General features: G+C 37.4%; 1 protein-coding gene across 1 annotated transcript in view; it reads right to left on the bottom strand.

The window, feature by feature from the left end:
• The window catches only part of LOC141401520 (G-protein coupled receptor dmsr-1-like), a 400,810-nt gene that overhangs the window by 154,374 nt on the left and 221,972 nt on the right, over positions 1 to 24,464 (bottom strand). Inside the window, exon 4 of the mRNA XM_073981806.1 lies at positions 10,782 to 10,933. The gene's annotated coding sequence lies outside the window, so the exon portion shown is untranslated. The remainder of the gene's footprint in view (positions 1 to 10,781; positions 10,934 to 24,464) is intronic.

The following is a 24,464-nucleotide window of genomic DNA, read 5'->3' as shown; positions in this document are numbered from 1 at the left end:
CTTTAACACAGTAGTAAGTTCTGTCAGTTATCGTCCTTGCGTCCTTACAGATGCCATCATGAACTTGTCATCTATTTTGTGATATGAATTCACAGACAATGGACATCTTAATATACTGCGTGATATGGTAATTGACACTGCACGTACATACGTTCCTTGATGATGTCTCTCTACATACAAATACACAAAAGTATCTGCCATTGTCTGTGGCAACGACACATGAATGAGAAATCCTTCTTTATGAGTATCCACCTTCATAATGGCGGGTGGGGACTACAAATTGTCACCACAAAACAACGTGCGTGGTGTCCCCATTGTTCCATAATGTTTGCATTAATTTTTATAGACTTAATTTTCCATTTCCTTTGAATGTGACGGTAATTCTATTATGTGTTTATTTTATTAGTGAAATTTAATAATAAACTCAACAAAGTAGAATTACAAACAAACAAAAGATTTGCCACAATTCCAAGGAATAAACAAAATTGAGATGTTAGAAGATATGAGCTGTAAGAATGTTGAATTATTTTATTGTTATACAGTATATAATCTCGATAATCCATAGAATAATAGAATGTTTACATTGAAGTTTTTTTGCTGGACAAATCTCTTTTGTGAGGATTTATTTGAGGTATGTATATGAAATGATATTGACAAATAAAATCCACTGGTTTCACTAAGTCCACTAAAATGTAAACGTAATTTCAAATTGCTTATATTGTATATATGGGCCAATAGTACCAGAATTTTTTTTTTTTTTTGTTATTTGTTATTTGTTTGCAGAAAGTAGACTGGTTTTGCCTGATATTCAATCCGATTAGCGAATAAAGAATCGGTTCTGCTTGACCTTTAAACAGTATAGCCAGAAATTAATTTTTGTCACTCATTCATCCCAATTAGGCACGTAGCTGCTCGTGGTATTATCTTAGGAGTTAACTTTAACATCCGCATAAGTTCGAAAGCTTTCAGCTAGTATCCAACTGCTTTCATAATAAACTTAATCTGAAGCATTAGGTTAGTATCCCGCCCTTTAAAACTATGCACATTCTCTTAACATATAATAATTGTTCCATAAACATCCCAGACGGGACATATCGATTAGCGCACCCCGATCCATATTAGCTCAATGATGCGTGACCTACTGTTTATCGCCGAGTCCGTACGGCGTGTCTTAAGGCACCACTTGTAGAGAAGTTTTACATGGCTGAAATACTAAGGAAATGTCGCCAACATTACTGAGCGGTATTTTACCACCGTTGAAAATTTGATGCTACCTGGCCGTGGAATCGAACCCACGACCTTGACCGTACAAGGCGAGTGTGCATACCATTGCATCAAGGTGGCACCACCTTAACATACATATATAAAATACTAAAAATACCTCGATCCACATACGAGGGTAACTGGAAAATCTTCTGGCCTAGGCAACTTGCAGTGTCGCCAGGTGTCATTTGACTTTTTTTTTGGAAAGTTTGAATGTTGTTAGCCTAAGTGTACTCAGGTCAGTTTAACATATGACCATGTGTTGGGTTGTTTACAGTGACATGAAAAAATCACTTGCCAAAAAAATTGAATTTACTTGGGAACATTTTCGTCCGATAATTTTTCATAAATTTCGACGTGGATAATCACGACAAGAGGGCATCGGTGCAAAAAATTTCGAAAAAATACGATCGCGGTACTTCGAAATCATTTATAAGATATATCCAGGTGATGAATCATGGAACTATGCGTGCGAACCCCAAAAATAGCAGCAATCGCCAGAAGATGCTGCAAAAGCTTTCAAAAACCATGTTTTGGAGGTTTCACAATCAAGCCAATGTAAAGAACCCAACACATGGTTGTATGTCAAACTGTCCTGAGTTCGCCTAGGCTAAAGACTGTCAAACTTTCCAAAAAATGTCAAATGACACTTGGCAAAACTGCGTGTTGCCTATGCCAGAAGGTTTTCCAGTTACCCACGTATGTTTATAGAAATCTCACCTGTGAATCAAAGCAATGAAGTTTATCCCGCTTCATCTCACGTAGATAACAAGTAAAAAATTATCAGTCGCCTTTGCCGACATAGATATACCCTCAGCCTATCTGAATTGAACCTTTCATCTACGGACAGATCGAATCTACATAGGGTCTTTTCAGCATTTTGTGACCATTTTTGGACATTTAAACTTGTCGACAAAAATGTAGATTACGATTAAACTTCAAAAGTGTTGCGGATAAGGTACTTGAAATCTATAGTCCATTATGGATATGGAACTTATTTTGGGATTAATATCTTTTTGATAGATATCGCGCCCACTAGTCATTTCAGAGGGTCATCGTATACATTTTAGACCGGTATGCCAGGAAGCATGGACTAGTCCACGGAAAATATAATGTCGCTGTAAACACGACCACAACGAACAGCATCGGTAAACATTTCCAATGGATCTTCGAACAGACCCTAAACTGCACTTGGACAAAAATTTACCCTAAGGCGAGGACCGATATGGCCCATTTTAGAAGTTAAACTAAATTAGGACAAAATATTAGGAGATCCAAAGTTTGGAACAAATTGGTTGCCCGTTCAAGAGATATTGTACATACTCGTACCATTTTAGTGAAATTCTTTAAATTTTGTGGGGGTAAGTTCTGGAAGTTGTGCACCGGTATTGCCCATATTCGTACTGAAACTAAGTTTGGACAAAATACGACGAAGGACAAATTCGAGAGTTATCGCGCTCTACATTTGGTGTCATAGGGGTTTTTTACACCTTTCGATCTGTTTTCTAAAAAGGTATGGACTTGCCTCTGAAAAAATAATTTTCGCGGAAATTAAGAAAGAATTCAAAAAATTGTTTGCTTGCAACTTGTTTTACTGAAATTTTAGGTGTTTATGCATCGGAAAAATATTTTAAAAATATGTACGTAGTCTAAGCATACGACAATTCAAAGGAAATCAAAACAAGTAAGAAAGTATCAGTCAGCTGTGCTGACGGAGATATATCCACAGCCACTTACAAAAAAAGACAAAACCAAACACAATAATTATGCTGTATATAAAATATATTGATTTTGTATCAGAGTTTGCTTTAATACCTGTATATACCGTAATGTGGGCTATACCGAATCATTGAAATATACCAAACATTTTTAGTAACCACACTTCTACATAAAGGACTCGAAATATTAAATTACGTTAAACTAAGTTTGAAAGAAATTTTTGAAAAAGTTTTAGAGTTGTCTTGCACAATAGCCATTTTAATAGGTGCCGGGAGGGTTTGGTGCTTGGACCATTATCTCAGGAAGTATTGAATTAGTCCGGAAAAGATTGTACCGTTGAAAATGAGGCCGCTAGAACAACCTACTGAAAAACGAATCAAATCAATGCGAGAGGAGCTCTTAAACTTCGCTTTATCAGTATTTTGTGTGGGAGGTACCCAAAAAAGTGGACCGATATAGTCCATATTCCAACCTGATACATGACGGGATGAAATAATATGATGTGCAAAGTCTACACCAATCAGAAACTCCCTGCGAGAATTACTTGCGGATTTGCCATTTTGGTTGCTGCCGTCAGAGTTTCTTGGTAATTTTAAGCCAATATATCAGGGAAGTATGGACTTGCGCAAGAAAAAAATTTTACCGTCCTAAAGGGAGTCGCAAGGAAAACTTACTTAAACAAATTTCAAAATGATCCGAGAGGAGCTCATAAACTTTACTTTAACCGAATTTTGTGTGGGAGGTACCCGAAGGAGTGGACCAATACGGACCGTCTTCGAACTTAAACTTAGTTTGGACAAAATATTAGGATACCCAAAATTTGGTTCGAATAAGTTGATCCGTTCGAGAGATATCGTGCTCACCAACCAGACAGACGGACAGACGGACGAACGGACATGGCTAAATCGACTCCAAATAGTCTGAAACGAATTTCGAACCCGATCTATATCTAGAAGAAATAATACGCTGTGCAAAGTTTGGACCAAATCGATTGCTCCCTTCGAGAGTTATCGTTCACACCATTTTACAGTCAAAATTTTTTAACTTTTGTGGGGAAGCTACTTGAAGGAGTGGACCGATATGGCCCATCTTCGAACTTAAACTTAGTTTGGACAAAATATTAGGATACCCAAAATTTGGTTCGAATCAGTTGATCCGTTCGAGAGATATCGTGCTCACCAACCAGACAGACGGACGGACATGGCTAAATCGACTCCAAATAGTCTGAAACGAATTTCGTCCAAACATACTTGGGGTTTAAAACCGTTATTTCGATGAGGCACATTTTTGGTCGTATCAAAGTGTATACACCCCTTCTAGCCTAAAGGCTGAGGGTATAAATATACAAATCTGTTTAGCGGTTTCCATATTATAGCAAAAACAAAAACTATATTGAGGGAAGTTATAAAATTTTTGTAAGTGAAAATATATTTTATTGTTATTTTTATAGTTGACCTTTGGACTGTTTTAAACATGTATTTTTTTTTTGTTTGGCTTTAGGTCAGAATAATTAAAAAACAATGGGTTTTGTTTTTTACATAATTTTTATTTTCCAATATTTCGACTTTCTTTGATAGTCATCATCAAGGATTTTTCATATTTTAAAAGAAACAAATAACAAAGTTTTTGATACAAAAATATAAACACTAAATATAAATGTTAAAAGATAATTACATTTATTTTTCTTCTGCTAAACAACTATCGGACACATCCTCTTTTCACTTTTCCAACTAATCAATGCATTTTATTGTATTTTTCTATAGTGTTTCGGTAAATTTGTCCATTTTGTAGTTGATTCTTTTTTCTATTGGTGCATTAATTATACGTAGCATTTCAAGCATCTATCTGCGTTTGTAGTTTGTTTCTTGGGTTAGAATTTCCACATCATTGAAATTCGGAGTGTGTCCCGTGGTTGCACAATGTGCTGCAAGAGCAGTTCTCTGCTCCAAAGGCTTGCTTCTGGCTCTTTGGTCAGACTTATGACCACTTATTCTAGTTTTCAACTTTGTCTTTGTTGTGCCCACGTATACCTTGGGGCACACGTTAGACAAGTCACCATTACATTAAATTTTGTATACTATATTAGATCTGTCTTCGATGGGAACTTTCGTTTTTGTGCGACTGAAGAAAATATTGTTCGAGTTACTGCTTTTTGTGGCCAATCGGTATTGGTTGTTATTATAGAGATTTGAACGAGAAAATCTTTCGGAGAAGCCTGGGACATACGTAAACCGTTTATAAATCTTTTCAACTTTTTGGTCTGTGTTGTCAATTTGCGGGGTGGTTGCATGCTTAATCAATTCGTTGATGGTTCTTTTGGGAAAGTCATTAATTTTCAGTATTTCCCTGATTTTCTTTTTGTTTTTTGTGTGAAATTGCTTATCACTGATATTTAAGACTCTTTTAATAAAATTTATTGCTGTGTTTATCTTGATGTTTCGTGGATGCTCCGAATAATAATTCATTAATCTTCCCGACGCTGTTGGTTTCTGATACCAATCCAGTAAAAGCACGTTCCCTTTTCTATGTGTCTTGGAGTCAAGATAAGGCAAACAATTGTCAGTTTCACACTCACACTGTATTTGTTTATTAAATGCGTTCAAGGATTCTAGTGTTTTATCAACATAGTTTTGGTTTACTATACAGAATATGTCATCGACATATTTTGTTAAGTTTCTTGGCTTTACTGACAGTTTTTCCAGGTTTCATCCAAAAGTTTTTCCACAATGATGTCTGAAATTATGGGAGATATGGGTGAACCCATCGGCATTCCTTTCTGTTGTTCGAAAATCTTTCCCTCGTAGAGGAAATACCGTGCATTCTTAATGCAGAGGGTCAGCAAGTCTATAAAAAGGTTTTGGGGTATTTTTGTGTGTTCTTTTAATATATCCCATTTTTCTTTTATTGTATTCAGTGCCAGATTTACTGGAACACTGGGGAATAAGGACACCACATCAAAAGAAATTAATATTATTATTAATATTATTATTTACTGGATTGGTATCAGAAACCAACAGCGTCGGGAAGATTAATGAATTATTATTCGAAGCATCGAAACAAAAACGAAAGTTCCCATCGAAGACAGATCTAATATAGTATACAAAATTAAATGTAATGGTGACTCGTCTAACCTATGCCCCAAGGTACACGTGGGCACAACAAAGACAAAGTTGAAAACTAGAATAAGTGGTCATAAGTCTGAACAAAAAGCCAGAAACAAGCCTTTGGAGCAGAAAACTGCTCTTGCAGCACATTGTGCAACCACGGGGCACACTCCGAATTTCAATGATGTGGAAATTCTAACCCAAGAAACAAACTACAAACGCAGAAACATGCTTGAAATGCTACATATAATTAATGTACCAATAGAAAAAAGAATCAACTACAAGATGGAAACAGAACACTGTGCACAAATTTACCGAAACACTATAGAAAAATACAATAAAAAGCATTGATTAGTTGGAAAATACTCGAGTGAGAAAGAGGATGTGTCCGATAGTTGTTTAGCAGAAGACAAATAAATGTAATTATATTTTAAAAATTAAAAATCCCTGATGATGACTTTGTCAAAATATTGGAAAATAAAAAGTTTGTAAAAAGCAAAACCCATTGTTTTTTAATTATTCTGACCTAAAGCCAAATTTTCAAATTTATTTTGAAGAAAATGTAAGAAAACTGGTTCGGAGTTATTCTTTTATTTCAGTTAAATTTCACGCAAAAAATCACATTTTTTATTCTAATCACTTCTTGAGTACACGCTAACATCTAGCGGAAGATATGGGTAACGTTCAAATAAATGTTGGGTTCCTTAGAATGGGGTATAATCTTCAAATAAAACTGTATCTGTTAATGTTCATTTTGAAATGCGTGTAAATCGCGAAATCCTCAAAATCACTTGATGCGCATGCGGTTTATCAATACGGCGAATTCTTCTCTTTTAATTTGTAAAAATTTTCCAGGATTTACTTTGGCTGCTAAGATGTAGCATCGCCTACAGCGTTGTGTGCAAAAAACGGTATAACGCTTATAATTTGCACAAAGTGCATACACTTTTTATGCGCATCCGATTTCACTATCAACCGTGGAAGAATACATCGATCTAATCCTATTTCGATCAAATGCATCAAGAACCGTGTATGTAGCAACACACACTATTTGCCACTAAATTTTTTAAACCGCTGTTTTTGCAAAACCGCGATTGATGTGTCAGTTTCTTCATTGAAAAGGAAACGACATTTTTCGCACATTTTTCGGTTTTTTCAGTTGCTGTTTTCGCCGCTGGATTTTCACGGATTTCGCCGCACAATCAAAAGGATATTGTAAATACTGTACCCAATATATAAGGTTTTTCGAAACAAGTAAAAAAGTATCAGTCGGCTTTGCCGACAGAGATATACCCTCAGCCTGTGTATATTGAAACAATTTTTTTTCACAAAACGCATGTATTTAGGGAGTTTTAAGAATTTTGGGCGTTTGAACTGACAAAAATGTTGATTAGGATTTAACATCAAAAGTTTTGCGGAGGAGATGCTAAAAAGAATGGATCTCCAGCCACTATATATGGTACCATAGGGGTTTTTTAGAACTTCAGGGATGTTTGCTCAAGAAGTATGAACTTGCCCCTGAAACAACTTTTACCATCGCAATTGATGCAGCGAATGCAAGTTGCTTCAACAATAATCAAAGTGATTCGAAAGCAGGTCTTAAAGTGAACATGTATCCGAAATTTTGAGTGGGAGGTACCGGATGGAGTGGACAAATATAGTCCATATTTGAACCTGATCTATATCTCGTAGATATATTAGGATGTGTAAAGTATGGACCAATTCGGCCACTCTCTTCAAGAGTTATCCTACGCACAATTTTTCCGAACATTTTTGAACTTTTGTGGGGGAGGTACCTGAAGGAGTGGACCGATATGGTTTATCTTCGAACTTAAACTATGTTTGGACAAAATATTACTAAGGCCAAACTTTGGACCGAATCGGCAGACCTGTTCGAGAGTTATTTTGCCCTCCAACCTCCTCACACGGTGTCATAGGGGTTTTTTGCAACTTTCAGGCTATTTTCTCAGGAAGTATGGACTTGCCCCTGATGAAACTTATACCGTCGTATGGAGGGCAGTGAATACAAGTTGCTAAAGCAAAAATCAAAGCGATTCGAGAGATGTTCCTAAACTGAACTTTTCCAAAATTTTGTGTGGAAGGTACACGACGGTGTGGACCGATTGAGTCCATATTAAAACCTGATCTAAGTCTGGTACACGCTCCGCAATGGGCAAAGTATGGACCAAATCGGTTACACCCTTCAAGAGTTATCGTGCGTACAAATTTTCCGAACATTTTCGAACTTTTGTGGGGGAGGTACCGGAAGGAGTGGACCGATATAGCTCATCTTCGAACTTAAACTAAGTTTGGACAAAATATTACGAAAGCCTAAATTTGAGCCGAATCGGTTCATCCCTTCGAGAGTTATCGTGCGCTCCAGCCAGCCAGACAGACAGACAGACAGACAGACGGACGGACATTGCTCAATCGACTCCAAATTGTCTGAAACACATTTCGTCCAAACATACTTGGGGTCTAAAACCATTATTTCGATGAGGCACATTTTGCCCGTATGAAAGTGTACATATATACCCTTCATAGCCTAAAGGCTGAGGGTATAAAAATATCGCACTAAATTTTGGCCTTCGGCAGTAGATTAATGGGATGCTGTGTGGGCTACATAGTCAATATACAACATATCAAATTATGCGTAATCGCGAGTACTTTAATCCTATTATTGGTTCTTTGAAAGAGCAGAATGCGCATCCCTGTTAAATAAAAAATACAAAAAAAAAACACCCAAAATCTGGCTTCAAAATGTCAGTATCCATAAAAGGTGGATGCAGTCGAAATTTTAAAAAGTGATGCATTAGAAGTGTGATCTTCATTTGGTATTCTTCTACTTTTACTTTGGCAGATATCCGTACTTTAAACGGTTTGATAGGCAATCGAATAACAACGTAAAAAACTGGTTTGCTTCAACGTGTTTTTACCTATTTTTATTCATTTCCGCGCATATTAACTTTTTTAGCCACATTTTTGAGCTTCGATTAAAAACACTTAATTTGGTCCAACTATGGTCAAATTTTGTGGTACACTTGAATAGTTCGCGTATTATAATAGTGCAAACCTTGGCTTCATCAATGATAAATTTTTTTGACTTTCCTTCATATACACTCGTTAGCATTAATGCTGAAGGTATTATAACTGCTTGATTGCCGCGACATGTCCTAAAAAATAATAAAAAATCCTAAAAATAATGGGTTAGTAGGGGGTTTTGTAATGTGTATGTTTGCTGGAATGTAAGGGTACAACCCAAAATTGTATCACGTTATCGGTGTTTGGACATACGCTGCCGAATGCCGGCCATTTAAGAAACCTTTACTCCATTTAAGGAATATACACTCGAAATCGCTTATAAAGTCGTCGTTTATAACGTCATATTGCTTATAACGACGAAATTCGAAAGTCCCGAGTTTCTGCCTTTTATATTCCACACAAATAAATATTTGAATTTTTGTGAAATATTTGAATTTCGCTATCGGTTATAACATCGAACCATACAAAGAAAATAATTTTCTCTGAATATTTTCTTATTTTTATTTTCAAACTCAAACAACAAGAAAATACTAAACATATGCACAACTTGCTCGAATGTGGGATTGGACAGCTGAATTACGACTCATGTATAGGCGGTCCCAAGGTGAAATTATATTATGTCAATTAAGTTGAATTTTTGCCACCCAATACAACACATCTGCTTTACTACCTATGGACCAACGTGTAATAAAATCATTAAAAGCGCGTTGTCGCAAACCGTTAGTGCCGGAGGCGTTTTTAGCTGTAGAAAATCTGAAGATGTTACAAGCAAAGAATATGTTTGGGAAACCCTATATCCTACATTAACGTAATATATCTGAAATATTATCAAAAAAAAAAAAACAAATATTTTGGGGTGATAGTGCACTATTCGAGGCCAATTGGTATTTTGATGCTTGTTTGATCACCCCAGATCCAGAAATGCATTTCAGCTAGTAATATTTAAGGTTGATTTGTAAATTTGAAATACCTTTTTCCAGTTCACTCCATCGATTTCTATCACTCAACATTGAATGTGTAAAGTAATGATAAGTGCAGGAACGGCAATGGCTTTAATTAACAAAGCTAATGTTCAAAAGCTTTTAACCTGAAAATACATATTTTAAAATAGACGAAAATACACCTTTTTGTGAGACTTTATTTCGGTTTCAATAATGTCTAAAGGTCAACAGACATTTGATGCTGATAGCCACAATGTCTGGGTGTGACTATACATAGTTTAATATTAACCTATAATACTATCTTTTAGGATTAGCCTTTAATTGATTTATGCAAAAAATTGTAACCTTAGAACATTTTTGTTTCGTTTCTTTACAAATTTTTCCATGTTATACCACGTCAATGTATACATTTCTATGCTCTTAAGATGATACGTACCCAATCATTATTTTTAGCAATAAATTTAATTAAAGAAAAAAAGCTTTCTTTTTATACGCCAACATATTATTTTTCTTTTGGATATTAAATAACAAAAGGTGTTCATTAGCTAAATTTTTTCTCTTACGATGAAACCATTGATGTTATTTCATTATTCTGTGTATTGTTTTATATTTAAGTTGACCTCTTTTCCATGGAAATGCAACTGAATGTATCGACCCAATTATTCCCGAAAAAAGAAGAAACATCTATCTATAGGATAATACTCGTACTTACGTTATTTTTGTGGGGGGGGGGACAACGTTGTTTGATTTGTTGAGTAACTTTTCCAAGTTGATTGATTACAGTTTGCTTTGGGGGGACATGTGTAAATATGCTTTTGTGCGCTTCTCTGCTTTGTTATGGTATCCAGTTGTTTATAATGGAACCTAAAATGAAAGTTAACAATCAGAGATATGTTTAACTATGTATGCTTATTGTATTTTTGTTACTTTTTTTACAAGTTCAATACAAATAAAATTTGACTGTTTATTCAAATGTCGGCTGACCACTGAAATGAACCTTTTAAGCATTCAAATTGAAATCAAGGTTATTTTCAGAGTAATCACAATTCAGAAATTTAATCAAATAAAAAAAAGTAAGAGAGGGCTATAGCCGGACGGGGCCGACCATGTGATACCCTACACCACCTGCGCTCCATTTTTCACAAAATTTCTCTCACATGATTGCGACATATTTTAACCGTCAGGTAAAATATACACCGTCAATACCGGAAACGTAAGACTTTTTTCCATATTTTATAATGAACAGACGGTATTATATTAGGGTATTTCCGAATCATGATTAAAAAATTCTCTATCATGATTGCGACATTTTATAGCATGGAAGGTAAACGTATTTATTTGCAAACAAGTAAAAAATATCAGACGGCTTTGCCGACACAGATATATCCCCAGTCTATGTGAATTGAAACTTTCATCTACGGACAGATCGAATGTGTTTAAGGAATTTTCAGAATTACCGACAAAAATGTGGATTAGGATTAAAGTTCAAAAGTGTTGCCGAGGAGGTGCGTAAAGGAATGGACCGACGTACTCCTCTATGGAAGTGGATATTATTTTGGGAGTAATATATAATTATTGTTCCACAAACATCCCATAAGGGACAAGGGAGTCTTCTCTCATATCAATGAGTGGACCCCGATTCATATTAGCTCAATGATATGGGACCTGCAGTTTATCGCCGAGTCCGAACGGCGTGTCTTAAGACGCCACTTGTAGAGAAGTTTTACATGGCTGAAATATTCAGGAGTATTTTGCCACCGTTGAAAAGTGTTTTGATGTTGCCTGGCCGGGGAATCGAACCCACGACCTTTTGTGTGCAAGGCGGATGTGCATACCATTGCACCACGGTGGTTGGGAGTAACAACATTTCGAAATATATCGCAACTATTAGTCATTTCAGTGGGTCATCGTATAACTGTTGGACCAGTATGCCAGGAAGCGTGGACTTGTCTACGGAAAACATAATATCGCTTTAAACAGGAACACAACGATCCGTATCGTTATACATTTCAAAAGGACCTTTGAACACTCCCTAAACTGCACTTAGACACAAATGTTGAACTTTTGCGGGGCGGTAACCGAAAAAAAATTTAGGAGATCCAAAGTTTGGACCAAATTGGTTGCCCGCTTCAAGCGATATCTCATACAATTTAAGTGACATTTTTTTAAATATTGGACGAAAGTATCGGAAGTCGTGTACCGGTATTGCCCATCTTCGAACTGAAACTAAGTTTGGACAAAATATGACTAAGGCCAAATTTTGGACCTGATCTATATCTGGTAGACATATTAGGATGTATAAGGTATGGGCCAAATCGGTCTCTCCCTTCAAGAGTTATCGTGCGCACAATTTTTCCTAACATTTTTAAACTAAATTTGGACAAAATATTTTGAAAGCCAAATTTTGGACCGAATTGAACTTTTCCGAAATTTTGTGTGGGTAGTAGAACGATTGAGCCCATATTGGTACCTCACTTAAGTCTGGTCGCACTTTCACGATGTGCAAAGTATGGACCAAATCGGCTACTCTCTTCAATTTTCCGAACATTTTCGAACTATTGTGGGAGATGTACCGTAAGGAGTGGACCGATAAGCACTAACACGGTGCGCCTGTACCAATTAAATGGAAGGTGTTTACACCTGGAAAGTTTCAATGTTACAATGTCTTACAAAAAACTTACAAAAGCCAAGCAAAATCGCGAAAACCCAACAAAAATACCTAAAAATGTGACCTAAACTCCTATATCTCAAAAATGGTAAAACCTAGGCAAAAATCATAAAGATCAATCCTCTAAATAATTTCCACACCTACACCATTTTTTACCTCCATTTCGATAAGGCTTGCGGTTTCCAAGCAAAATCGCAAAACTCTAAAAATGTGAACTTTGACCGCGATTTATTTAAAAATCCCTCTATCGAATTTTCCTGGTTTTTATTCATCTAAGAAAATTGCAGTTTCAAAATCCGCAAAAACTTCCCAGGTGTAAGCGGTTTTCATTTAATGTTTGTTAAGGCGCACCGTGCATGATATTGTTTTATAAGGAGGCGATACAGAAAGTGCATTGTCCAATTTGAACTTCTATATCACAAAAATGGTGAAACCTACGAACATTTTCACTTCTACAACATTTGCTCTAATCCCTTGCGGTTTCCAATCAAAATCGTGAAAACCTAAAAATTATTTAAAACGGGCTGATTTGATTTTTTTTTTCAATTCTGAAGATTGTAGTTTCAGAATCCACAAAAACTTCCCAAGTGGAAGTACCTTCCATTTGAAGTTGGTTCAGGCGCACCGTTGTAAAGGAACCCATTTATATGTAAGACAGCAGTTGCGTTATCATACTCCTACATTAATGTATTTTTCATAAAGGGAGAGGTCAAGAGTTTGATTTTCTTAATTTGCGGGAATATGTCTCCCAGAAACTAAAATATGGACAAAAATTAAAATAAATTAAATTTAGAAGATTTCCCTCCAAAGTTGTGGTCAATTTTAGCCGCTAAACCCTTTCCGATCATTGTCCAAAATGTGTATACCCTCAGCATTTATGCTAACGACGGTATATACACTTTCATACGGACAAAATGTGTCTCAACGAAATAATGGTTTTAGCCCCCAAGGTTTGCTCCGAGGAGCAAACATAGACTCGGACCACTACCTAATTGCAGCAAAGGTTCGCACCCAGTTAAAGGTAGCAAACAAAGTACGAACAGACACAACACGAAAGTTAGACATCGGTAAACTGCAATCACAACAGATAGCCACAGCATATTCCACTCAACCAGCCCGATTGCTTAATCAAAGCACTCCTCATCCCGATAATATATCAGCGCAATGGCAAAGTATTGCAAACAGCCGCAAAATCCATACTTGGATACCAGAGACCTCCACCAAGAAATCCATGGTATGATCAGGAGTGTCGTGCTGCTACCGAAAAGAAAAATGATGAATATAGAGCTACACTACAATCCGTAGCAACGCGTAGCGCACGAGAGAGATATCGGGAGAAAAGGAGAGAGGAGAAACGTCTTTTCCGCAGGAAAAAGAGAAAGATGGGAGTGTGAAAAAATCGAGATGTACAAGAGCCAGAATGAAGTCCGAAAATTCTACCAAGGAGTAAAGCATCAAACTGATGGCTTTGGTACAGGCACCTCCTCCTGTAGAGACCAGCAAGGTAATTTGGTAACTGATACAGATAGTGTGCTCAGGATATGGAAGGAGCATTTTTTAGATCTGTAGGTATGCAGCGAAGATGACGAAGATACCACAGGTCCAATCCCAGAAGATGGTATTGAATGTATACCGCCCAGCCAAGATGAGGTAAAGACAGCAATAAACCGACTGAAGAAAAAAAGGCAGCAGGAGCCGATGGCTTACCAGCCGAGCTGTTCAAAGCCAGAGGCGACACACTGATAAGGACAGAAAAGAACAGATGCTACTTTGGCCTAAGTAAGCAGTTAAAAAACAAAGCCACATCTCGTCAAACAAAAATAACGCTTTAGAAAACACTGATACTACCCGTGCTGATGTATGGTTCCGAAGCTTGGGTACTTGCGCAAGCAGATAAGGCAGTGCTTGGTGTGTTTGAGAGAAAAATTCTTCGAAAGATCTACGGACCAATCTGCTTTGACGGTGAATATCGACGTCGCATGAACCACGAGCTGTATCTGCTATAAATTAGAAGAATTTCTTATTCTTTTATTGTAGTAAACTTTATTTAATTTTATTTAAATTCAAGTTGTTTACTTAATGGTGAGTTACAAACTAAAACATATTTTTTAAGCTCTTAATATCTAAACACACATCGCTTTGCTGCGTCGCCGCTATTCTGCTGCGCTGCTCCTGTTTTGCCTGGCTTACCTGCTGACTTGGCAGCTCGTGTGGTGTTTGGTTGCATATTTGGAACCAACCTGTGGGAATGTGGAATGTCGTTTGTTTCTCTTGCCTGGCTTGCTTGCTGACTTGGCAGCTCGTGGTGTGTTTGGTTGCATATTTGCAGCCAAACTGTGGGATTGTGGAATGTTGTTTGTTTCTCACGATAACTCCTCCCCCTCTAAGTGGGGGCCGTCCTCGGTCCTCGTGGCTGCGTTTTTAATAGCAACCTCCACGGACTTAGTTATGAAAATTTTCTTCTTTATCATTGCCCTGCGTCGAAGTAGGTAGACCAATGATCCCACAATCGATAAGACGACAATAAATGAAAACCCTACTATGTGACCTTGATGGACAGCACTCTGCAAATGGTTGATGTGTCGGAGATTTTGAAGATTTATATGGTGGAGGTAGGATGCGCTTAATATCTCAATATGTTGTGTTAAATTGATAGTAGAAGCCCTTGGAATTTCCGGCTGCAGTGGTATGGTTGAATTTTCGTTGTAATATGTAGTGCCATTGATTTTCACATGATCTTTGAAGACGATCAGGTAGGTGCCGTTGACTGTGATGGGAGCATCATTGCTTTCTTCTATAATAGCTACTTGATCATTGATGACAACCATTCCATCGCCCATTGATGTAATCGGTTCAAGATCATTAAACGTCGTATTACAGTTGGCGGTGTTACGTGTCATTAGTTGTAGAGCACATGATGTGACGGAAGACGACAGGCAGAATGCTGGTATCGTGTTGCTGCAGTTTCTAACGGCTAAAGTGTGGTTTGCGCAGATAGCTATGGTAGAGTCTGGTAAGTGGAGGATTTTATGGCCCTGTGCTACTGGAAATATGATAACTTTTCTACATTTAAATTTTGGGACTGGGTATCTTATCAAAAAATATATTATATTATTGTATTGTAAAATTTTAATATTAGCTACGGACATAATATCAGCTATGGATAGGTTAGTGGAGTGTTCATTTTCTAATATAAATTTTACTTCATTGCTATTTAAGAGAACAGAATGCAGAACGCCTATCTTTCCAAAGGTAATTGAAGTAATAAGACTTTCTAATTCCATTATTACCGCCCTGTTCCTGGCAAGAAGAATATCATATAAATTTCCTGTGTCTATTTCCCTCCGTTTTTCAGATTTCAAGATTTTGTTTACCATGGTGGTAAGGCTATCGATTTCCCTTTGTACTTTGGTATTAATTGTAAACTGCCTATCTTGTGAATTTATTAGTTGCTCTGCAGTATTACTAATTCTTTCAAAGTCGTCGTAGTCCGGAGTACCTGCGATATATTTTAGGACTGTACCTATAGCATTAATACTTCTAGCATGTCTATGGTGGGTGTTGACTGTTTGTAGTAACCTATTTATATGAATAATATCCGCATCCAGCAATTTCCTCATGTGTGATTGGGGAAAGAAGTTTGTAGCGTTGGCCGTCTCATCCCTTATCAATTCGTACAAGGTCAAGTTTGTAACATGCTTAATGTGCCCGTAAGTTTCCCAAATAACAAGTTCACCGCTAGCCACCGGAATGTACTTCGCATTTGAGTAATCTATTAATCGTCCCTTTGTTGTTGATAAAAATACAGCGACAAGAAAAAACAAGTCCATCCTAAAACAAAACAAATGATATACTTAGTTCGTGTTGAACATATTTAGCGAAGGTTGTCCTTATGGACCCTCCTACCTCCTATGAGAACGGTTGTGCCTAGGTCTTGTTCTATTTCCGCTTCTTTATATAGTGGTGTAAGCTTGTTGCCTAACCTCCTATTGTTCTTAACGAGAACCTTTTCTCCTACGGAGAATTCTCTATCCCTTCTATCCCTATTGTGGGCTGTCAATTCTTTGTCCTGGGCGGTTTTTAAGCGCGATATTATTTGGCCATCGTCGCTTGTAGAATGAAATACACTAATTGGTTTCCTCCCAGTTACTGTGTGGATTGATTTATTATATTCTATAGTCGCCAAAAGGATAATTTCTTCTACATCGTCTAACTCCTTGTCAATTTTGAGGCACCGCGATATTTCCGTAAGGGTGCTGTGGAAACGTTCCACCTGACCATTAGACGTACTATGTAGAGGCGGAGCGTTTGCTATCTCTATATCGAAATGATTTTTTAGTGTCGATTTGACAGTATGAGAGTTCAGCGACTTCTCGTTGTCACAATAAATAGTCTTCGTACCAGAAAACATATTTAGTAACTGCAGAAGTTGAGGCTTAACATCCACTATTGTTCTAGATTTTAAAGTTTGCACAATTGCAAACTTGGAGAATTTGTCGATGCAGGTCAGAAAGTATTTTGACCCAGTAGAGAAAATGTCAATGTGGAGGACTTCTCCGCAATACGTTGGAATGGGCGTCTCAGCAATGAGTTGTTTTTTTGGGTGGCGGTCGTATTTCGCCTGAGAGCAAACACGACAATTTGCCACTAGTTGCTTTGCCTTCTTTTCCATTTTCGGAAAAAAGTAATCCTCGAGAATTTGTTTAACATTTTCCTGAGCGGCCCGGTGTGCCCTGTTATGTTCCAGTGCAATGATCTCCTGTTGCTCGCTCGGGTCAGTTACATCGATTACCAGTTTTTCTGTGTGCCTAAACTTAACAGTTGGAAAAAGTTCCACTAGAGTATGCTGAAACCGTGCTAATGTGTGTAAATCACATTTGATGGCATTCACTACATCCACCTTTACAGCCTCTTGTAAGAGCTGAATCAGATCGTCATTAGTTTGAAATGTAATTAAATGTCTGGTCTTTTTTCCGAAAATAATGAAAGTTCTCCTTTGAGGTTCTACGCCCTCCTCTATAAGAATTTGGTTACGAAAGCAATTTACTGGTTTAGCGGTTCTTTCAATGGTGTTGGTTGACGACTCTTCACTGTGTACTGTCTCAATACTGGCATCATCTATGTTGTTTAAGTACTGTCTAGATAATGCATCAGCAACTATATTTTCTTTGCCTGGTTTATAGATTAGTTTTGCATTAAACTCATCAATAAACGCTTTCCACCTTTTTATTTTCGAGTTGGGGTTTTTATTTGAAACCGCAAAGGTTAGCGGTTGATGGTCTGTAAAGACATTCAATTTTGAAACACCGTAAAGGTAGTTTCTGAGCGTTTTTAGTGCCCAAACTATTGCTAGTAGCTCTCGTTCGTTAGTAGCATAATGCTCTTCCTCTCCTGATAAGGTACGAGAGATCATAGTAATAGGTTTTCCTTCCTGTGAGAGGACAGCGCCTATTGCATATGAAGAAGCGTCCGTAGTTAAGTCGAAGGGTTTTTGAAAGTCAGGGTATGTTAATGTTACGTCCTCAGATGACAGTATTTCCTTTACTCTATTGAAGGCATTTTGCTGCTCTTCGTTAAATTCAATTTTAATTTTCTTTGATTGTGATGCCGTGACTCGGCCATATTCCCCCCTCAATATGGTTGATAGTGGCTTCGTTATTTTCGCAAAATCTTTAATAAAGCAGCGATAGTATCCCGCCAAGCCTAAAAAAGATCTGAGTCCTCTCAAAGTGGAGGGCTCGGGGAAATTTCTTATTGTTTCGACTTTCTCAGCGCTTGTTTTAATTCCAGCCTGGGAAACCACGAAACCCAAGTATTCCACTTCGGTTTGAAAAAATTTTGATTTCTCTGAAGAGACCCTCATATTAGCGTCAAAAAGACTTCTCAATACCACTTCGATGTCGTGCAGGTGTTGTTGTTCGTTATCTGAGAATATGATGACATCGTCAACATAGACGAAACATCTCTTCCCAATATGATCCCTTAACACGTCATCTATTGCCCTCTGGAAGATACTCGGGGCGTTTTTTAATCCGAAGGGTAATCTACAAAATTCATACTTCCCATTTTTTACCGAAAATGCTGTTTTCTCCCTATCGGACTCTGATAGTTGAATTTGGTGAAAACCCGATTTTAAATCGAGCGTGGAAAAATATTTACTACCACCCAGATTGGATAAAGTTTCGGTTATATCCGGAATCGGATATTTGTCGCTAATAGTTTTTTCGTTAAGCTTACGAAAATCTATTACCAAGCGCTTTTTTTCCTGTCCCGTTTCATCAAACCCCTTTTTTTTAACCACCCATATAGGGTTATTGTATGGTGATCTCGATTTCCTAATGATACCATTTGCCAACAAGTCTTGTATTTCCTTATTAACAAAATCTGAATAAGCTAGTGGATACGGGTATAATCTAGAATATACGGGATCTTTGTCTTCTGTGCGGATTGTTGCCACTACATTTGTGTTATATGGCAGAGCCTCATTGGGATCTGCAAATACCCCGTTCACATTGCAAATTACATTTAAGAATGCTTTTTGTAACTGTTCCGGTACAGACTTAGTCTGAAGTTGCAAATTATTTAAGTCATTATTGCTTATGAATAGAATAATTTCCTTTCCCTTATCGTGGGTAATGGTGTTTGTTTTTAAGTCAATAGAAGCGTGTATTTTATTCAGCACGTCCAACCCGATCACGCCATCAAAAGACGTCAAATCGGGTAGGATAAAAAAATCTGTTACTACACCAAAAATATTGATTCTACATTTATGTTTGATAGGGGTATACCCATGAATTGACTTAACTGAAAAATTATTTTTTAATATTTTAATTCCTTTTAATTCGGGAAGGGGCTTGATATAACTCCTTGACGCCCCTGTGTCGATAAGGAGTTTAATCTCCCTCCCCCCTATTGACCTTGAAATCCAAGGCAGGAGGGACCTTCCCCTAAAAAATTAATTTCATCGCACTCAATATCATCTACTGATTGTTCTGCATCCTCATCGTATTCCGTTGTGTCAGGTAAGTCCTGGTCTTCATTTAAATGATTTACGCGATGTATTTTAGGTCCTGTGTATCGTCCCGAATTTGCAAAACGTTTTTGAGCGTTTCCTTGATTTTGATAAGTTGTTTGATAATTTGTTGGATGTTTAAAGTGTGATAATGATGGGTCTACCTCCATAGGTTCGATCTGCCCTTGAATGAAGTTATTGTTACCAGATTTCACTTTCTGAAAATTGTGTGGGTTATTAGGCTGTTTTTGCCTGTTATTCGGGTTATTTGAATAATGCGGGTTCTTCTGACCAACGTTATTCTCATTTTGAGGTGAATATGCTTTTTTGTTTTGGTCACTTGACCTGTTCGCGAAATTTTTTGCAAAAGCATACCGCTCGTTGTTGGCATCCACTTCCTGGGCCAAGGCTAAGGCGGTTGGTAAATCTGAAGGCCTAGATGCGAACAGAATATCGCACAAAGGCTTTCTTAACCCAGAAATGAAAACTCTAAGCGCGTCGGCCCTGTATTTTTCATTCATTTTGTTAGCGATGCTAACATCATAAGACATAATAGTTTTATTAGTGAGAAATGTTAATTTCTTTTCTACTTCGTCGTAGAACTCTAAGCAGGACATTGAGCCCTGTCTAAGTGTGGACATCTCTTGTTCAATAAGGTATATCGGACGTTTGTCCGCATATGTAAAATCTAATCGCGCAATTATTGCATTAAAATTTAAGACAGTATTAAAAGACGATAGTACCGCATCGGCAGCACCTCGCACTTTATTTCTTAGTATAATTACCGCCTGGTAGTGTCGTTCACTACCATCATATCTTTTAAATAATTCATACGCGTTGTGAGCAGCCTCACGCCATGATACGTACGTGCCTGGATTCCCGGAGAATTCTGGGAGCGATTTTATCGCGTCCAGCGTTATGTCACATGTTACTAAAGGATTTATTGAGACCTTCTGATAGGTTTCAATTTTAGGTTTTGTAAGTGTCACTTGGTTTTGAAGTTCTGCTATTTTTTTGTTAAATTCTAATTTTTGAGCTAACAAAGCTTTACTCACTTCTGCCCTAATAAGTTCACTAACCTGTTCTGCATTCATTTTTATTGATTGATTTGTTTTTATCGAAAGGTTATTTAATAATTTTTCTAATTCACAAACGTCTTCGTGTTTATCACTCATTAATTTGAACACTCCACTTACCTTAACATTCTATTTTTTATTTTATTATTTAGACGATATTCCTATCTTCGTTTTCCTCCGGTTGGTGTTCTTGTTGCTATCTCTTCTATTTCAGCTTTTAAGAGTTTTTTATTTTATATTCGTTGGTTATTTTGTTGTAGTTAAACAAATTTGTTGCTCGGGCTTATTCCCTTTTTTGTTGTTTTGTTTGTTGTTAGTGTTTTTTTATGTTGTTATTTTATTTTCTTTGTTGTTGGGTTTTTTCCCTTTTTTTTTGTTGTTTTTTTTTTTTATTTTGTTTAGTTCTTATGACGTTGGGCGCCAATTAGAAGAATTTCTTATTCTTTTATTGTAGTAAACTTTATTTAATTTTATTTAAATTCAAGTTGTTTACTTAATGGTGAGTTACAAACTAAAACATATTTTTTAAGCTCTTAATATCTAAACACACATCGCTTTGCTGCGTCGCCGCTATTCTGCTGCGCTGCTCCTGTTTTGCCTGGCTTACCTGCTGACTTGGCAGCTCGTGTGGTGTTTGGTTGCATATTTGGAACCAACCTGTGGGAATGTGGAATGTCGTTTGTTTCTCTTGCCTGGCTTGCTTGCTGACTTGGCAGCTCGTGGTGTGTTTGGTTGCATATTTGCAGCCAAACTGTGGGATTGTGGAATGTTGTTTGTTTCTCACGATAACTTATACAACGACATCAATATAGTTAAACGTATTGAGATGCCACGATTGCGTTGGCTAGGCCATATCATAAGAATGAGGCATGATGAACCCGCTAAAAGGCGTATAAATATGAGCCGCTTGTCGGTGCACGCAGAATTGGCAGGCCAAAGAATAGATGGCGCAAACAAGTGGATGAAAAGATGGCAAGGCGCAGTATTCCAGAAAGAGAAGCAATATACAGAGAGAAATGGAGATATTTTCAAATGTTCTGTAATGGGCCAGCTAAGTAAGTAAGTAAGACCCCAAGTATATTTGAACGAAATCCGTTTCAGACAATTTGGAGCTGATTTAGCCATGTCCGTCCGTCTGTCTGTCTGGCTGGAGCGCACGATAACTCTAGAACGGATCAACCGATTGGGTCCAAAATTTAGCTTTCGTAATATTTCGTCCAACAATAGCTTAGTTCGTAGATGGGTTATATCGGTCCACTCCTTCCGGTTCCTCCCCCACAAAAGTTCAAAAATGTTCGGAATGTTTATGCGCACGATAACTCTTGAAGGGAGTGACCGATTTGGTCCATACTTTACACATCCTAATATATCTACCACATGTATATCAGGTATGAATATTTGTCCACTCCTTCGGGCACCTCCCACCCAAAATTTCGAGTAAGTTCACTTTAAGACCTGCTCTCGAATCACTTTGAATTCTGTTGAAGAAACTTGCATTCGCTGTCACAATTACGACTCTAAAAGTTTTTTCAGGGGAAGTCCATACTTCTTGAGAAAACAGTCCGAAAGATGTAAAAAATCCTATGGCACTATATGTAGTGGCTGAAGAGCACTATAACTCTCGAACTGATCAACCGATTTGGTCCAAAATTTGGCCATCGTCATATTTTGTCTAAACTTAGTTTCAGTTCGAAGATGGGTACTACCGGTCCACAAATTCCCCCCAATATTTAAAAAAATTCACTAAACGGGTATGGACGATATCTTTTGAACGGGACAACCAATTTGGTCTAAATTTTGGATCTCCTAATATTTTGTCCAAATTTAGTTTAACTTCCAAATCGATCCGATATCGATCTTCTCCTTAGGGTACCTCCCCTACAAAAGTTCATCCCGATTTTTGTCGGCAAATTCAAATGTCGAAAAAGGGCCAACAAATTCTAAAAATACCCTAAATACTTTCGATTTGTCCGTAGATAAAGTTTCAATTCCCATAGGCTGAGGGTATATATCTCGACTGATACTTTTTTACTTGTTGGTTCTTTCTCGACCAAAAATATTTGTGTAAAATGTTGCCGGTATTGAACTATAACTGCGACCTCTACAGTGATTATGGTTACAATATACACAATTTAAACTATGAGATTCATATAAATACACACTGTTACCCTGTTATCTGACCACGTAGATCAACATTAATGACATCAATGAAAGTTTGAGAGTTACGTGTGTGGAATATATCTTCCAGGAACAACGATAAAGTCATTAAATTAAAAAATTTACCAATTTTCACACAAAATATTGGTCCATTTTACCCTCTAGATATGATCCGACCATCATGATAAATTTTAAGCTTTTTCTCTATCGTAATCCCAAACCTTATTAAAAATTTCTTTCCGATTACACTATCACTGCGACCTACAGACCGCAACAAAACCAGATAAAAATTTTGTTTTTGGCCAATGTCACCTTAATATTTTACGATTATCACCACAACTAATCGTGTCTATTCTGATCCGAATCCGATCTCCAGACAAAGCTCCGAGAAGATTGGTGCACATTTGCGACTTGTACGGACGAATGGACACACGTCTCAAAGTGGCTTTATCTCGTCGAGATATAAATTTTGGTATACCACATGGAGGATCTGCGACGAATATTTTGCGGTGTTAAATTAATTTTCGGAAAAACAAACTTATAATTCCCTCCCAACAGTATGGTGTGGTCTATAGTCTAGTCAAAATAGCGGGAAATAGCAAAAAAAATCCACAAATCTGAAATTTTGGTTTGCAATGAGAAGTAACCACCGTGGTGCAATGGTATGCACGCCCGCCTTGCACGCAGAAGGTCGGGGGTTCGATTCCCCGGCCAAGCAACATCAAACATTTTTCAACGGTGGCAAAATACCCCTCAGTACTGTTGGCGACATTTCCTGAGTATTTCAGCCTTGAAAAACTTCTCCATAAGTGGTGTCTTAAGACACGCCGTTCGGACTCGGCGATAAACAGTAGGTACCATATCATTGAGCTAAATATGAATCGGAGTGCACTCATTGATATGAGAGAAGTCTCCCTTGTCCCGCATGGGATGTTGTGGAACAATGTTTTTTTGTTAATCAGAAGTAACGTCTTAAAAGTCCCAATCGATCCCATGTGTACAAATGAAGTTATTCAGGGTCAAGGGTAATTTTTTGGTGGCCTTATTCATTTTTTTTTTTTATTTTTTCAAAAACGGTAAGACCTATTGCAAATTGTCTACAAGAATGATCCTTATGCCTTTTTGATAGGAGTCACTATTCTTGAGATATCGTGATATAAGCGTCAAATTACACATGTGAAGAAGTAAGCCGCTTAAGAACATCATGACCGATCATGATCATCACCATTTAAAATAACAATGCCATGTTAGGTATTTCCATAAGCTTTCAAATGATGCCCACTCTATGGTAATCGGTGCAGTAGAACCGGGTCTAACGCGGTTTTAAATCTGGCCTTTCCGGTCAAATGACCGGCGAACTGGATCCGCCACCCATAAAAATTATACATTTCCGTAAACAAAGCAACAAGCCCTACCTTTTGCCAAAATTTCAAAAAACGAGAGTTTTCGTAGGGGTCGTTCCCGTTAGCCTTTCCATTACAC

The sequence above is a fragment of the Musca autumnalis genome, unplaced genomic scaffold (assembly GCF_047663935.1).
Source record: "Musca autumnalis isolate F117 unplaced genomic scaffold, ASM4766393v1 scaffold_4, whole genome shotgun sequence".
Taxonomy (NCBI): domain Eukaryota; kingdom Metazoa; phylum Arthropoda; class Insecta; order Diptera; family Muscidae; genus Musca; species Musca autumnalis.
The sequence above is the reverse complement of the archived record's forward strand: the minus strand, read 5'-3'. Positions and strand labels throughout refer to the sequence as shown.